This window comes from Pollicipes pollicipes, unplaced genomic scaffold, assembly GCF_011947565.3.
Source record: "Pollicipes pollicipes isolate AB1234 unplaced genomic scaffold, Ppol_2.1 Scaffold_4002;HRSCAF=4701_pilon_pilon_pilon, whole genome shotgun sequence".
NCBI lineage: Eukaryota > Metazoa > Arthropoda > Thecostraca > Pollicipedomorpha > Pollicipedidae > Pollicipes > Pollicipes pollicipes.
In genome coordinates, this window is record NW_023596420.1 from 36,604,603 (window position 1) to 36,613,342 (window position 8,740).

Here is an 8,740-nt window from a genome sequence, read left to right on the forward strand (position 1 = left end):
AGGCTTTGGCCATCGGCACGTTTCGGCACCCAGTAACGAACGATACGTAGGTTATATGCACTTGCCCCACACAGGCTCCTTGTTGCACCAGGGAGTGCCTTACATACAATGAAACGTGTACACTAGCTCTAGGCACTTAGCTTTTTAACCAGCACAATGCGTTCGGCCTCATTCATCCCAGCATGCTTATCGCTGACCGAGGCGCTTAGTGCCACGTCAATCGATGAATACACGTGAGGTGTACATCGCATATATAGTGTATTTCTTGAGGAGCGCAGCCGCACTGTTAGTGTCGCGAGTCAGTCAGCCTCTTCACACGATTCAGATCCAAAGTATTATTCGACGCCCATACCCGTGTTCGGAGCACCGCGCGTCCGCGCCGACGGTAGCCGGCCAGATCGGCGCCCAGAGAACAGCCTCGATTTCCATGCTCAGCTATCTGATCGTGTTCGCGGTGGGAACGCAGGCGACAGGGCCGGGGCCGGGGCCGGGGCCGGGGTCGGCACTTGGGTGTCGGTTTAGTGAATGCGCAGCGTCAGCGGGCGGCACTTCGTCGCCCCAGGCTACACGGAGCCGGAGCCGGTGGCGGGCCTCGCGCTAAAGCGCTACAAGAGTCGGGCGGCCTCGCCGCGCAGCAAAATACTGACTTGAGTATAACAACGGGCGGCGGCGGACAACAACGGGGGCGGCCCGCGGGCGGCCCAGGGCAGCACGGCGCCGCGGCGCGCCGTTCGATGTGGTCGCGTTCGACTGAAAGCCACGGTGGGGCGGACGCCGCGGCCGGGCGGCGCTGTCGCGGTCCGGAGGCCGGCGTCAGGGCGGCAGTGCGCCAGCGGCCGGCTGCCCACCGGCGCGCGCCCGCTTCGCCTGCAAACGAGGCTGGCTTAGTGCTGAGACGTCGTCGCTCGGGTCAGCTGTATGCGTGAGAACGTGTGGAACCAGGCACATTAGTCTGGCGGACTGGGCCGACGCGGGCAGCGGCCGACCGGCTCGCTCAGATCGCTAGCGACCGCCCATCACATGCTAATGCCCTTCCGCAAGTAGCGACAGAGCCGGGCCCTGACAGCAGCCATCTGCAGACTGGCCGACTACATCTCATTTGGAAGCCCCCCACATCCACGGAGCCGGTGCCCCCAGCACCAGACAGCCCACAAATCACGCCCGCCGTATCGAGCAAGCATCGGACGCCGCCGGCACGGGGTTACCGTCCAATGCAAGCCGAGCGGCGGCGTCCACAGCGCTCAGCAGGATGCACTGGCCGCTATAAACAGCGTTCGGTGGCGGCGGCGGCCGAGCCGAGCCGAGCCGAGCCGAGCCCCGCGCCGTCGGCCGCCGGGGGCGCCGCTCACCTGGTGCAGCGCGGCCCGGCCCTCGCCGCCCAGCTCGGCCAGCGCGCCCTCGGCGGCGGCTCGCACGCGGTCGTCGGCGTCGGCTGAGACGAGGTGGCGCAGCGGCGCCAGCGGCGGCGCGCCCAGCTGCTGCAGCGCGCGCACGGCACCCTCGCGCTCCGAAGCCGCCTCCGACTCCAGCAGCTCGAGGAAGGCGGGCACCAACTGGCCGGCAGAAGGTAACATCAGCACCGACAGACAGACGGGCGAGGCGACGGAAGGACATCCGTGCGCACAAGTTACTAGGCAAAAACGTACTCGTTACAAACTGAATACATATGACGCATTTGGCAAAATGATGTACATGGTGCACATATGACGTCTACAATACAAAACACGTACGCAATAAATAAGTCCATACATGGATTTTCCAAGGCAGCGCGACCTGCGTCGTCACGCACCGTTCATGGAACGCCAGCGACTGCAGAGGCGATATCAGCGCTCAGGGACTAGCATCAGACTCGGAGGCTCGGGCCCGAGCCCTCCTCGTGGAAACCCGATGCGCTAACCACTCGGCCCTTGTGCCTCTCGTACATGCACTCGGACGACCGGACAAAGGAACGACGCAAATACAAACAGGTACGCACAAAAACAGACCGACACAAAGCCAACCCCATTGTAACTGATGAGAAGCACGGAACGCGATGGCACACGCACGGCCACGGCCATGCGCACGCACGGCCATGGCCACGGCCACGTGCGTGCGTGCGATTGAAATTTGCATATACAAGCACGCCCGCGAATAACTTTTTTTTTGCATGGTGAGGTGACCCAATCGGCATTGCAAGCTCGGTGAGGTCGCGTGCGCGTAATAACTTTTTTTAGCGCCGAAACCCAGCCGCTGCCAGTGACGGCTGACCCGACCCTGCACAGTCGACCCGCCACGGTGGCGGCCGACCTGACCTGTGACGGCCGTCAGAGCCGGTGACCGCGTAAACCGGTCACGTGTAAACCGCGTAAACCGGTCACGCAGTTTACGCCATACGCGGGATATGGACGCCACTCTCCAACAGCTGCGGGTAAGACTGCAGGCTCCCCCGCCACCCGATATACAATTCGCTGATCTTACTACCAAAGAGGTGCAACCAGCTGCGCAGGGGAAAATACAGAAACTGCACCCACTTCCCACCATCACACAACAACGCAACAGCTATTCATGCGTTGGGCCGCAACATGCGTCAGCACATTTCAAGTAAAGACAAATGTAAATAGGCCTCGTCCTTAAAAGAGCAAGATGTCCACACAACGGCATATGGCTGTAAGGCATGCGAAATCGGCATTAAAAAAACATTAACTTACTGCATCTGCCCCCTGAATATTCACAACATGGACTGAAATTTGCATACACAAGCACGCCCACGAATAACTTTTTTTGCGTGGTGAGGTGGCCCAATCGGCATTGTAGGCTCGGTGAGGTCGTGGGTTCGAATCCGGCTGTCAGTGTGATTTCTTTTCTGCTGAGGATGGGCGCCACGACGTCTGCCATTCACCCTCCCCAGCTCTGGAGCTGCTACTGAGAACTGGTCGCATGCGGCGGTAGGCAACGATACGAGGTGGGCTTCGAAGCGGATAGGCAACGATACGAAGTGGGCTTCGAAGTGGATAGGTAACGATACGAGGTGGGCTTCGAAGTAAATAGGTAACGAGACGAAGTGGGCTTCGAAGTAAATAGGTAACGATACGAAGTGGGCTTCGAAGTGGATGGCCAACGATACGAAGTGGGCTTCGAAGTGGATAGGTAACAATACGAAGTGGGTTTCGAAGTGGATAGGCAACGGTACGAAGTGGGTTTCGAAGTGGATAGGTAACGATACGAAGTGGGCTTCGAAGCGGATAGGCAACGATACGAAGTGGGCTTCGAAGCGGTTAGGCAACGATACGAAGTGGGCTTCGAAGTGGATGGGCAACGACACGAGGTGGTCTTCGAAGTGGACAGGTAACGATACGAAATGGGCTTCGAAATGGATAGGCAACGATACGAAATAGGCTTCGAAGTGGATAGGCAACGATACGAAATGCGCTTCAAAGTGGATAGCCAACGATACGAAGTGGGCTTCGAAGTGAAAAGGTAATGATACGAAGTGGGCTTCGAAGTGGATAGGTAACGATACGAAGTGGGCTTCGGAGTGAAAAGGTAATGATACGAAGTGGGCTTCGAAGTGTATAGGTAACGATACGAAGTGGGCTTCGAAGTGCATAGGTAACGATACGAAGCGCGCTACGCGGAGACATAACAACGCATCACCACAGATGGAATCCCGAAACACGGCAAACACCGGAAGCTGACACAATGGGCGCGGTGGTACGCCTCCGCGCGCACCGATCACGTGAACGCATCCGGCACCGCTGCCGTCCTGACAGACGTGCCCTCGTTGTGGGGACTGGAGCACATCAGGTCCCCGCACGGGGGCCGTGGTGACAAGGTGGTTAGGGCACTCCGTTCTGGACCTGTGGGTCTCTAAGTGGATAGGTAACCTGCCACGCCACCACCGTATCCGACACGATATCCTAACAAAGGAGCCGGTCTTGAACTCTGGCAGTCAGTGAAAGGTGAGGCCCCAATCATTACTACTATCATGAGATTCATACATGCCAGATTTCATCGGTTGTTTGCCACTGTTGATGCGCAGTTCTTCGACCCTGAGGTGTGCATAGCTGCAAGGGCCGTCGCGAACTATACGACACAAGAAGGCACCATCCTCTGCAAGCATCGCTGCATCGCACACCGTGAGCAACAGCTGCTGAAAAAGCAATGGTAAATTTGGAATGCAAATTGGGTAATAACCGAGGCGGGCACGATCTGACCTGTCATCGATACGAGCTCGACCCCAAGCACCCGTGGTCGCCGGCTCACGGGGGGCGGCTCACAGCAAACAACAGTGTCTGCATCCCACGCCGCAAATACAGGAGTCGTCACGGCGCACAAGCGCGCGTCACCAGCCGCCAGGCCGAGCGGTCTTCAGCGGCCGGGTCGGCGCCGACGCGTCCCGACGCCGGGCCGGCCCCGTACGGCTGCTCGCGCTCGCGCCCCTGCTCCCGTCCCGTCCCGCCCCGCCCCGCCCCGCCCCGCGTGTGCCCAGCCCCGACACACGCCCGTCGCGCCGCTCTCAAGGCCGGCGTCCGGCACGCCCGGCCCCAGCGGCGGGGACGCCGAGAACACCCCGCGCCCGCGGCGGACCCCTCCCCCGGTCGAGCTGCACCGGCCACCGCACGCCCCGGACTCCGGAGAGCCGGACCACACTGTTGTCACGCCAGGCCCAGGGTGTCAGAGTTCTCCCGCAGGCGGAGGCGGCGAGGCCATACACGGACGCCTCTCACCGGCGGCTGGCATACAAACAAACCCCAGCTCTGACACGCCGGGCGCCGCATGGTCTTGACGACCCCGATAATGGTGCAATCACTGGGCACTGTTTTATGTCGCACAGACGGACGTGTTCCGGTGCCCTAACAATGATAACACAAGACGTGGTCTACTGCATGCCCGCATATGGCAGATGGCCAGGCACTTACAAACCACCACAGCTGTCAAAGTTGCGCGCAATGCAGCGGGACCACAAAAATCCAGTAATATGACTGACGAGTCCGATTCTCGGGCAGACATCCGCCCGGCTCACCAACTGCACACACTCTCAATCTCCCGTGCAGGGTCACGAACGCGTGTTAATGCGCCCATCACTCGCATACCACACCCAAACAACTGCCAGACGGAGGTACAAACAGGCTCGTTAGCTCCCCCAAAACAGCACGCGGGGCGGGGCAGCAGCGACGCTCCCATCACGAGACGCGCGCGCTCAACAGGTCGGCTTCCCCACTCGCGGCGCGCGGGGTTACACCAGTCGACACCCGCCTAGAACTCGCCGAAAACGACTGCACGGGGATGTGGGCCGGAGATCTCGCGGTGTTACCCACAGCTCCCCCATCCTCTCCCCCCCCCCCTTCCCCCACCCGCACATTGCTCGCTTGCTCCAGCCAGTCCTGCAGCTGTCCGGAGCGGTCTCCCTCGCGTCCCTCACCTGCTCCAGCATGCTGTCGGTGCTGCTAACCTCTCGCATCCAGGCGATCCTCCTCGCCTCCCTCACCTGCTCTAGCATGCAGCCGGTCCTGCTGACATCGCGCAGCCAGGTGATCCCCTCGCCTCCCTCACCTGCTCCAGCATGCTGTCGGTGCTGCTAACCTCTCGCGGCCAGGTGATCCTCCTCGTCTCCCTCACATGCTCCAGCCTGCAGTCGGTCTCCCTCGCCTCCCTCACCTGCTCCAGCATGCAGTCGGTCCTGCTGACATCGCGCAGCCAGGCGCGCACCGTGTCGGCGACGCGCGGCCCGGCCGACGCCAGCAGCTGGCAGACGACGCGCAGGCACGGCCGCGGCGGGAACATGTACACCAGCTGGGCCAGCCGGCGGCCGATCGACTCGGCGTTGTGCGACAGCAGCGCGTCTGTCAGCTGGACTGCAGCCGGCCCGAGACAGAGGCAGAGAGAGAGAGAGAGAGAGAGAGAGAGAGAGAACGGCATGTCAGCGAGGCGCAGAGCGCGCCGACCAGCGTCACTCGTCGCGAGCTCGTGGCGGCGTGACACAGCCGCCACGCTCAGCGCGACGGCCAGGCCGGTCGGCGGCGGACGCGGCCCGGCCAGCACCTCGGAGACACAGACACACCGCCCAGCGCGGCGGCAGACGTGGTGGTAGTGGTGGTGGTGGTGGTGGGGGGGGGGGGGGTCGACCTGCATCGCACAACAGGCAGGCCGCGTCGCAACAACAGCCAAGGACAGCCGGCCTGCCGGTAACAGGACGGGCCACTGGCGGGGCGCCCAGGTCACTGAGGTCACGGCGCCCTGACTGACGGCAAACCGATCCGTAACGTATTGCAGCATGGCGCCCAACGGGGGCTGTCAGCGCCATACCCTCGGAGCTGATCTTCACTGTCCTCTAAAACACAAAGTGTCCCCAGGGTTCGCACGCACCGGTTTGGGTATACAATAAGGGAATTGTTGACGGCGGAAGTATCATATTCCGATTAAATGGGCGCTGCTGCATCCGGGCGTTTAGCCGGCCAAAAGTTACACTGTTCGAAGCCTGGACTGGCGTGTCATCCCAGGGAAAGGTTATCCGTGTCAGGCAGGCTCACACTACCCGACAACTGCTGTCAGTTTCCGTACGAACTTGAGTCCGTCCCAACACTGCACACCCCTATGACACACGCCTAGTGGACAATCGGTCCCAAGTTGTAACACCCCGCTAGTCGTGGGGAGTTTTTGGACAGCGCAAAACATCTCAAGGTAGCGCAAAGCAAGCCGGCGAACGCAACAGTAGCGGCACTCGCCAGCCACTGGTGAAGCGGCTGGCTCGAGCGGGGAGCGGCGCATGACAGACGGCCGCGTGCGTGAGCCGTCCCGGCGGTGGCGTACCCGCCCGGGCGCACACCACCGCCCGCCGGCGGCACGCGATGCCGTGCCGACACAATGAATACCGAACACTCGGTAAAGAGCGGCGGCACGGTACGGGCCGGCCACGGCGGCGCGGCGGGTTGGCGATCGAAAGGGACGCGGTTCGATCCCCGCCAGATGCATATTTTAGTCAGCGACGATGGCAGGGCCGCACGAATCGCCGCCGCCGGGGACGGAGGTCACCACGCAAACAAGTCGGTCAGGCTCGCGCGCGCTGTCAGCTGATCAGCTCGCTGAGCGGCTGGCTGGGGAGAGGACGGCGCTGGAGCTGGCGACGGGGCACCGCCGCACGTACGTCAGTCAGGTCGGGGCCTGCTGAGGCGGGGCGGGGCGGGGCGGGGCGGGGCGGGGCGGGGTCGGGCGGTGACCCGGGGTGAGGTGGGGCGAGGTCGGGCGGTGACCCGGGATAAGTTGGGGCGAGGTCGGGCGGTGACCCGGGGTGAGGTGGGGCGAGGCCGGGCGGTGACCCGGGGTGAGGTGGGGCGAGGTCGGGCGGTGACTCGGGGCGGAGTGGGGCGGTGACCCGTAACGCGGCAGCACGCGACTCCTGCATCAATCCATAGCCGGCGCGGAAGACTACACGACGGCGGCCACTCACCCTCCTCGGCCAGGTCCTCGACCACCCGGTCCAGGCTGGTGTCGGCCGTGTAGTCCCGCAGCGCGAACACGGTGAGCTGGTGGTCGGCGGCGACCTCGGCCAGGTCCAGACATCGGCTGACCACCAGACGGGACACTGCCGCACACGGCACACCCGGCGGTCGGCCGCACGCCACACACCACGGCCATCAACGCACTCTTTGCTGCCGCGACACGACGGGACTGTCTGTGACTGTCTCCGGCTTCTGGATTCGAGGCATAACGCACTGCCAACCGATGGCAGGGCATGCCTCTGCGTGGTACGGTTGGCTCGGCAGTGTACGACGCACACTAGTGTGTGCACCTTCTACACCTCAACGCCCGTCCGCAGCATGCCAGACCTCGGCTGGTGGTGACAAGCGAATGTGCATTCGCCAGTGACGAGCATCCCCGCACACTCGACTCCGCCCGACCACACCCGACGGACGCCCACCTTTGCCGGCGATGTGGGCGTCCCTGTACTCGAGCCGGGGCCGCAGCAGCGCCGTTAGCCGCTCGCAGGCGGCCGCCGCCGGCACGTGGTACAGCGCCGGGCCGTCGCACAGCTCCCGCCAGACGCCCTGCCGGCGGCGGGCGGAGCCGCTGACCACGACACGCTCCCGCTCGGCAGGCACAGAGGCGGCGGCGGCGCAGGCGGCGGTGCGGGCCGACGCTGACGCGGGTCGGACTGAGCTGGTGACGTGTCTGCAGACTGCACTGACAGTGCGCATGCGCGGGTGAACCCGGCCGCCGGCTTCAACACCCACCCGACTCAGGGGTAGGCACGGCGTGCCGTCCGGATTTGCCGTGGACAGGTCAGCCAGGTTGTCGCTACTCTCACCTCGGCTACCACGATGGACACCAGTCAGGAATAGGACGCCAACACTGTCTGCTGTCACACCACAACACGTCTCTTCCCAGCCGTCGCAGAGCCCGACAGCGCGAACGTCGGCCCACACAACACACAACCACAGCGGGCGCCGCACGACCCCCGATGGGCCACTGGCCCGCACCAGCCGTCGGCACCGCAGCCGGCGCCCCGCCGCCCACCTGAATCTGTGCGTCCGTGATGACGTCATCAGGCGGCGGGCTCTGCAGCATCAGCTCCAGCAGCACGGTCTGGCGGCCCAGCTTCTGCCGGCAGCTGTCGGCCCGGTGCCGCAGCGGTCCGGCCGGGGTCGTGCCCTGACGGCAGAGGTCGCGGTCAGCGCCCGCCGCCCGCCGCCAGGGCCCGCCAGACCAGAGACGGTCGCGAGGCCACCTGTCGGGCCTCGCGTCCCACCTCGTGACATACCGC